The sequence below is a fragment of the Oratosquilla oratoria genome, chromosome 8 (assembly GCF_046742065.1).
Source record: "Oratosquilla oratoria isolate Oo_2021 chromosome 8, ASM4674206v1, whole genome shotgun sequence".
Lineage (NCBI taxonomy): Eukaryota > Metazoa > Arthropoda > Malacostraca > Stomatopoda > Squillidae > Oratosquilla > Oratosquilla oratoria.
The window spans coordinates 29,466,663-29,474,162 of NC_134784.1; positions in this window are offsets into that span (position 1 = coordinate 29,466,663).

The following is a 7,500-nucleotide window of genomic DNA, read 5'->3' on the forward strand; positions in this document are numbered from 1 at the left end:
GAGGGAGGAGGGAAGACAGGGGAAGGGAAAGGAGGGGAAGGGAAAGGAGGGGAAGGGGAGGGGAGGGGAGGGAAAACGGGAGAAGGGGGGAGGGGGGATGAGGGAAGACGAGGGAAGGGAAGTGAGGGGAAAGGAGGAATGAAGGAAGACTGGGGAAGGGAAGTGAGGGAGAAGGAGGGGAAAGGGGAGGGGAGGGATGAGGGAAGACGGGGGAAGGGAGGATAGGGAGGGATGAAGGAAGACGGGAGAGGGGAAGTGGAAGGGAAGGAAGGGGAGGGATGAGGGAAGGGAATTGAGGGGAAAGTGATAGGAAGGGAAGTGTTTAGGTGGGAAGATGGGGAGGAACTGGAGGGGAGGGTGAGGGAGAGGAAGGAGGAGGTAGAGGGAAGAGGAGGAGGGTAAAGAAAGTGTTTAGGTAGAAAGAAGGAGGAAGAAGAGGAAGTGGAGGGAGAGGAGGGGAGTGAGAGGAAAGAGAATATAAAGTGAGGAGGAAGAGGAGGAGGAGAGGATGGTGTTGGTTGGGAGTAAGGGTGGGAGTGTGGGCGTGCGGGGGAGTGTGAGAGTTGGCGCTACGGAGTACGAACCTGACGAAAATCGAGTAAAATACGAAAGAGTTTGGGGCGTTGTCAGAAGCCAAAGAGAGTGTAACATAAGAAAAAAAAAAAAAAAAAAAAAACTTTCCACCTCCTCCCACTCTCCCTCTCCCTCCACAACCAGCTGCTCCCACTACTACTGCAGCTTCGTACGCTACCTCTGATCTTGCAGCTACAGACACTGTGGCGCTGTTTTTCTCGATGGTGCTTCTGTATTCGCGATGGTTCCTCCTGTTGTTGTTTCCTGCCTCTCATATCCAGTTTCAACACATATATACATATATATATATATAATATATATATGTATATATTATGTATATATATTATATATATATATATGTGTGTGTGTGTGTGTGTGTGTGTGTTTATACGATTATATAAATATATATACTGTACATACACGAACACATGTAACCATAATAGGACATGTAGATTTATATATACTTACACATGCATGCATATATATATATATATATATATATATTTATATATATATATACTGTATATATACATGCACATTTACATATTTACATAAATTTATACATATAATTGTTTTTGTGTGTGTTTATACGGTGATATACATGTATACACAAACATGAACACATGTAACCATAATAGTACATGTACATTTACATATAATTGTTTCTGTGTGTGTGTGTTTATATGGTTATATACATGTATACACATACATGAACATACACACGTAATCCTAATAGTACATGAACATGTACACTTACATATACGTACACATGTATGTATGCACTTTTGTACATGCACATTTATATGTGTGCATAGATTAATACATATAATTGTTTCTGTAAGTCCTTCAGAAATCCTCATGTCTTGTTCTCTTCAACTGTTGATGTGTCTGTCTCGATTCACTTGGAGTGATTGATTGATTTACCAAAAGGGAAGTTGTTGTGGCGTCAAATGTAGCATGTATGACCGTTTCTTTTGGCTTGTCACTTTTTTTTTTTTTTTTTTTTTTTAGTGGTGGGGCTGAGCCTATTGAAACGCTCTCACTCTCTCTCTCTCTCTCTCTCTCTCTCTCTCTCTCTCTCTCTCTCTCTCTCTCTCTCTCTCTCTCTCTCTCTCTCTCTCTCTCTCTCTCTCTCTCTCTCGTTTCCCTCTCATCGAGTCTAAGCCAACAACAAAACATATCACATACCACAGTACTTGAGGTGAATCGCTGGTGACAACGAAGTAATACAAATAACCTTCCCGCCAGTCGCCCCGGGAATCGAACCAGTGCTCACGTGGTACCCCGTGCAGAGCAGACACCTCCTCCCTCAATCCCAGCACCCCATACCCTCCTTCCCCCCTCCCCCTTTCTCCCCTCCCCCTTTCCCCCTTCCCCCCATCCTCGTTTGCAAACTTGTTTAAGCCCCATTGACACTCTGGGTAAGAGTTTGACATTAAAATGGCTGAAGGGCCGTATATTACGGCCCTCCAATTATATAAACAATCAACCCCTCTCCCCCTTTCTCTCCTCCCATCCTCCTCCCTCTCCCTTTTTCCCCCTCTTACTACTCCCCCTATCCCCTCCACTCCCCCGTTCCCCCCTCAACGCTCCTCCTCTTCCCCTTTTCCCCTCTCCCTCCCCCCTCTCCTCTTCCCTTCTTCCTCCTCTCCTCCCCTTTCCCTCCCTCTCCCCTTCTCCACTTCTCAATCCTCCCCCTCTCCCCTACACTCCCCCTTCCTCCTCCACTCTCCTCCTCCTCAAATTCTTCCCCCTACTCTCCTCCTCTTCTCTCCTCCCCCTCCCCCGCTGCCCTTCCCTTCTTCCTTCCCCTCTCCTTCTCCCTTCTCCCTCTCTTTTCCACTCCCCCTCTCCCCTCCACTCTCCCCTCTCCCCTTCACTCTCCCCTCTCCCCTTCACTCTCCCCCTCCTCTCACCCTCCTCACTCCCCTTTCCGTCTTCTTCCCTCTCCAGTCTCCTCCACAACCCTCCCCCTCTCCCCTCTCCCCCTCTCCATTCCCATCTACCTCTCCCCTCCCCCTCCCCTCTCCTTCTCTACGCCTCCTCCCCTCTCCCTCTCCTCCTCCCCTCTCCCTCTCCTCCTCCCCTCTCCCCTCCCCTCTCCCCCTCCAACTCTCCCACTCTCCCTAGAAACCACGTGTACAGAGCGATTTGTTTAAACGACTCTAGGAATGAGATTTTAGCTTAGCGTAGGTCAAGTTAGGTAAGTGTAGAGATTGGAAATACCAAATGACTTAATAAAAGAAACAATTCCCATCAGAAGGGAACCAAGGAGATTAATAAAATCACCAGACGACAACCAGAATTATCATAATTATTAATTTTATTATTATTATTATTATTATTATTATTATTATTATTATTATTTTTTTTTTTTTTTTTTTTTTTTTTTTTTGTAGACTGAAAACCTGAAGCCTGACAGACTGTCACCGTCGTTAGCGTCTGATGGAGTCCATTATGCAGTACCGCGTGAGAGTCCCTTGGGGTCCGCCAAACTGTGTTATGGCGTTAGTGTGAGCGCTAGTGGCAGTTTTAGTGTTCGTGTGCGTTTTAGTGTTAGTGTAGTTTTAGGAGATTATATGTGCGTTTATATGTGTTTTAGAATGTGTATGTATGTTTGTCCATGTGTGTGGGTCTGTCTTTCTCTGTCTCTCTCTCTCTCTTTCTCTCTCTCTTCTCTCTCTCTCTCTCTCTCTTTCTCCCTATCTCTCTCTCTCGCTCGCTCTCTCTCTGTCTCTCTCTTTCTCCCTGTATGTGATTGCGTGTGTGTGTATGTTTGCGTGTACATGTACGTATGTTCATGTACATTTGTATATCCACATTCTCAACTACTTTCATATTCCTAATTATCCTACACGGCTTGGGTCTATACTCATGGGGTCCCGTCTCTTTACCTTATCAAACCTTAATTCGTGTATATTCGTGTGTGCACGCGTGCGTGCGTGCTTTCTATCCATCTGGAAACAAAATGGCGGATGGTCCTTTTAGGCTTGGGAGCGATGCTAGGCAAAGCCAAGCCAAGAGAAGGGAGGCAGAAGATAGCGTCCCTTGCTGTTAAGCGAGTCAGTAGGCGTGGCAGGGTCCTTGTTCTTCTTCTTCTTCTTCTTCTTCCTCTTCTTCTTCTTCCTCTTCTTCTTTCTCCTCTTCTTCTTCTTCTTCTTCCTCTTCTTTTTCTTCCTTTTTCTCTTCTTTTTTCTTCTTTTTCTTTTTCGTCTAATTTTTATTCTTCTTCTTTTTCTTCGTCTTTATATCCTTCCTCTTCTTCTACTTCTACATTTCTTTCTTAATCTTCTTCTAGATTTCCTTCTTTTTTCTTCTTTTTCTTTTTCTTCTTTTTTTCTTATTATTTTCCTTATTATTTTTCTTCGTCTTCATTTTTTTCTTCTTCTGAATTTCTTTCTTAATCTTCTTCTTCTAGATTTCCTTCTTATTTTTCTTCTGCTTCTTCTTCTTCTTTTACATTTCCTTCTTTCTTCTTCTTCTTCTTCTTCTACATTTCCTTTTTCTTTTTCTTTTTTCTTCTTTTTGTCTTCTTTTTCTTCTACATTTCTTCTACATTTCTTCTTTTTCTTCTTTTTTCTTCTTCCTCTTCTACATTTCCTTCTTTTCTTCTTCGTCTTCTTCTTCTTCTTCTTCTTCTTCATCTTCTTCTTCTACACTTCCTTCATCTTTTTCTTCTTCGTCTTCTTCTTTTACATTTCTTTCTATCTTCTACATTTCCTTCTTTTTTCTTCTTCTTGTTCTACATTTCTTCTTCTTTTTCTTCATCTTCTTCTTCTACATTTCTTTCTTCTTTTTCTACTTCTTTTTCTTCTTCTTTTCTTCTTCTTCTTCTCCTTCCACATTTCCTTTTTTTTCTCCTTCTTCTACACTTCCTTCTTCTTTTTCTTCTTCTTCTCTTTTCTTCGTTATCTTCTTTATCTTCTTGTTCTTGTTCTTATTCTTCTTCTTTTCTTTTCTTCGTTATCTTCTTCTTTATCTTGTCTTCTTCCTCTTCTTCTCTTTCTTCTTCCCCTTTTTCCTCTGTTTTCTCTGTTATCTTCTTATTCTTCTCTTTTCTTCGTTATCTTCTTCCTCTTTGTCTTCTTCAACTTCTTCTTTTTCTTCTGTTTTCTTAGTTATCTTCTTTTTCTTCTTTTTTCTTGCTTTCTTCTTTCTCTTTTTCTTCTTCTTTTTCTTCATCTTCTCTTCTTCGTTATCTTCCTCTTTGTCCTCTTCTTTTCTTTTGTTTTTTTCCTCAATTCATCTCTACACCTTGAATAGCATCAAAAAATAATTTTGGTTGGTAAGCGAAGTAGAATGGCTTCTGGTTCAAAGGGGAGACACCCCCCCCCCAAAAAAAAAAAAAAAAAAAGTATTTTGGGCCTTTCTCCTTCGTAGAGTCTGCTGAAGAAGTCCTTTACCCCCCCAAAAAAAAAATATATATATAAATAAATAAATAGATAAATAAAAATAAAAATATTGCCCATCGTGTATGAAACTGACATTCTTTTTCCGTTGATTTTTCTTATTTCTGACCTAACCTAGCCTAAACTAACCTATTCTAATGTAACTTAACCTATCCTAACCGAACATAAACTAACCTAATCTAATGTAACCTAACCTATCCTAACCGAACATAAACTAACCTAATCTAATGTAACCTAACCTATACTAACCGAACATAAACTAACCTAATCTAATGTAACATAACCTATCCTATCCTAATCAAACATAATCTAACCTAATCTAATGTAACCTAACCTCTCCTAACCGAACATAAACTAACCTAATCTAATATAACCTAACCTATCCTAACCAAACACAAGCTAACCTAACCTATTCTAACCGAACATAAACTAACCTAATCTGATGTGACCTAACCTACCCTAACCGAACATAAACTAACCTAATCTAATGTAACCTAACATATCCTAACCGAACATAAACTAACCTAATCTAATGTGACCTAACATATCCTAACCGAACATAAACTAACCTAATCTAATGTGACCTAACCTATTCTAACCTAACCTAAACTAACCTAATCTGATGTGACCTAACCTATCCTAACCTAATCCAACCCAACCTAACCTAACCTATCCTAACCTAACCTAAACTAACGTAATCTAATGTGACCTAACCTATCCTAACCGAACATAAACTAACCTAATCTAATGTGACCTAACCTATTCTAACCTAACCTAAACAAATGTGACCTAACCTAACCTATCCTAACCGAACATAAACTAACCTAATCTAATGTGACCTAACCTATTCTAACCTAACCTAAACTAACCTAATCTGATGTAACCTAACCTATCCTAACCAAACATAAACTAACCTAATCTGATGTGACCTAACCTATCCTTACCTAACCTAATCTAATCTAACCGAGCCTAAACAATCCTCCGGCATAGGAAACTTCTACTATCCAAAGCTGCCTGGAAGGAGGAGGAGGAGGAGGAGGAAGGAGAGGTGAAGGAGGAGCAAGCAGAGGAGGAGAAGGGGGAGGAGCAAGCAGAGGAGGAAAAAGAGGCGATGGAAGAGGTACAAGAAGAGTAGGAGGAGGAGGAGGAGGAAGACATGGAGGTGGAGGAGGAGAAAGAAGAAGAAGAAGAAGAAGAAGAGGAGGAGGAGGAAGAGAAATAAGAAGAAGAAGAGGAGGAGGAGAAAGAAGAAGAAGAAGAAGAAGAGAAAGAGGAGAAGGAGGAAAAAGAGATGGAGGAGGAGAAAGAAGGAGGAGGAGGAGGAGGAGGAGAAGGAGGAGTAGGAGTAGGAAAAGCCTTTCTCCTAAATACGACCCAATATGTAGACTACGCATGCATGGAAAGGGGGCGCGTACTACCGTGAGACTCTTCTGCAGAGCTGAATATAAATGGGGTCTCACTAGTTGCGAGGCGTGAGAGTAGAGAGGGAGTAGAGAGAGAGAGAGTACGTGTACATGAGTGTGCGTGCGTGTACGCGTTTGTGTGTGTGTATGTGTGTGTGTGTGTGTGTGTGTGTGTATGTATGTCTGCGTGCATGTGTGTGTGTGTGTGTATGTATATATGTATACGTGCATGTGTATGTGTGTATGTATGTATGCGTGCATGTGTGTGTGTGTGTGCGTGCATGTATATGCGTGTGTGTGTGTGTATGTATGCATGTATGTATGCGTGCGTGTTTGTGTGTATGCATGTGTGTGGGTGTATATATGTAATACACCAATGTCTTCGATCATATGCAGGACTTGGGATCAGCGGCTGTTACCTTCCTGGATGAGAGCTCAGATCAAAACGAATAAATGTACATACTGCATATAATGAATGTATAATTCAATTTATACATAAGTAAATAATAGATTAATTCATGAAATAAATACAATAGAATAAAATGGAAAATAAAATAAGATACAAATCGTCTGGTAATAATGATAATAATAATAATAATAATAGTAGTAGTAATAATAATAACAGTAGTGATAATAATTATAATAATAGTAATAATAATGAAAATAATTATAGTAATTATAATCTCCTTATTTAAGATAGAGACCGTTCCCCCCAAAAAAATATAATAATAATAATAATAAAACCAGGCGTGTAAGAAACCCTCTCTCAAAAAAAAAAAATATATATATATATATATATATATATATATATATATATAATATATATATATATATATATATATATATAATGAATGAATAAATGAAATTATAATAGACTAAGCGACGTAAAAATGATAAATAAACAGAGAAATGAATAATAATAAACAATAAAATAAAATAAATTTAAACAAGATATAAACAAATAAATGAATAGACACAACGCTGGGACCCCAAAAGACGGTACCCTCCCAATCGATCGGGAGCACAGGAGGGAGGGGGAGGGGGGAGGGGGACCCCCCCCTCACTGACGCGAAAGGGGGCGGTGGAGAGTAGGGGGGATGGGGGGAGTCTTGCTC